This window comes from Henckelia pumila, chromosome 2, assembly GCF_033568475.1.
Source record: "Henckelia pumila isolate YLH828 chromosome 2, ASM3356847v2, whole genome shotgun sequence".
NCBI lineage: Eukaryota > Viridiplantae > Streptophyta > Magnoliopsida > Lamiales > Gesneriaceae > Henckelia > Henckelia pumila.
In genome coordinates, this window is record NC_133121.1 from 42,427,564 (window position 1) to 42,428,756 (window position 1,193).

Below are 1,193 nucleotides of genomic sequence, written 5' to 3' on the forward strand. Positions count from 1 at the left end.
TTAAATAAATACACACACATAAGCATATAATATATTATATCACCGTATTCCCTCATTTCTCTCTCCCCGTGTGTGTCGTCTCCTTCTTCCTTCCTTTTCTTTTCATTTTCCGTTTCTTCAAACCCCGATATCTCCTCCGTCGTTGCTCCAAAAATTATTCCGAGCGTAGTTCCGGAATCCTCGCGATGAGAGCTTTCTTTTAGTACCAATTTCGTAAGCTTTTATCTCGTCGCTCGAAACTCGATTTCGCACCAGCCGCGCCATTCGTCGCCGGAGCTAGGAAGAGTATTATTCCGGTTGTTTAGACCTTTAATTCGAAGTCTTGAGGTATATTTCGAGTTAGGGTTTGAATTTGGGAATTTTTGGTTGAATTTGAATCCAAATAATTGATATATGATTATTTGTTGGTTGTAGGTGCTATATTTGATCCGATTTGAGGTATAGATCGAATTCCCTATTTTTTTGGAATTTATTTCGAAAATTCAGTATGTTTATATTAGGGATTTTTGAATTATTGTGTTGAATTATTGAATGTTTGGGTCTTGGAATACCTTAGAATTAATATATAATAATTCTGGAATTTTTGGGAATTTATCGGAATTTTTCAGAATATTAATTTGGATATTTTTGACCCTAGGATTGAATATTTAAATTGTTTGGAAGTTGAAATATATGTTAGAATTGATGGAAATGGTAATTTCCTCAGGTTTGGAGTAATTAGGATTGCACCAAGTTTGTAAGAATTACTTTGGTAATTATTTGGCAATTAAGGTACGGATTGATCGCTATTTTGCAGCCTTTATGAGGATATGTAAAATGTCTAATTGCTATTTGAGGTATTGGCTTGTTTATATGTTTTATATGATGATTGTGATGAATGATGCATTGCATTCATATTGAGCCATTATTCTCTTATTCTTGAGATTGTTATCCACTCTTTAATGAGTTGTCTAGAAATCTGATGCTAGCGTAAGGGCCGCGCAGTTCTGCAGACTGTCCCCCTTGACGCGTACTGATGCAGGGCCGCACAGTGTTTGAACTGTCCCCCTTGCACAGGTGGCCACATATTAGCTATTGTTCTTTGGATCCAGATTTTGATATCCGATGTTCCTTGGTACCATTCACTTGCATTGCATTAGTTGTTTTACATATAATTTATTTTGCTGTAATTTATTTGATCTTCATACTGGGGT

The 1,193-nt window shown here is 35.6% G+C and overlaps 1 long non-coding RNA gene across 1 annotated transcript; it reads left to right on the forward strand.

Moving 5' to 3' along the window:
- Nucleotides 1–283: 283 nt before the first annotated feature.
- Nucleotides 284–817, forward strand: LOC140885526 (uncharacterized). Its single transcript, XR_012150981.1, has 3 exons — nucleotides 284–327; nucleotides 415–438; nucleotides 707–817. It is a non-coding gene; the product is annotated as an uncharacterized lncRNA (long non-coding RNA).
- Nucleotides 818–1,193: the final 376 nt, after the last annotated feature.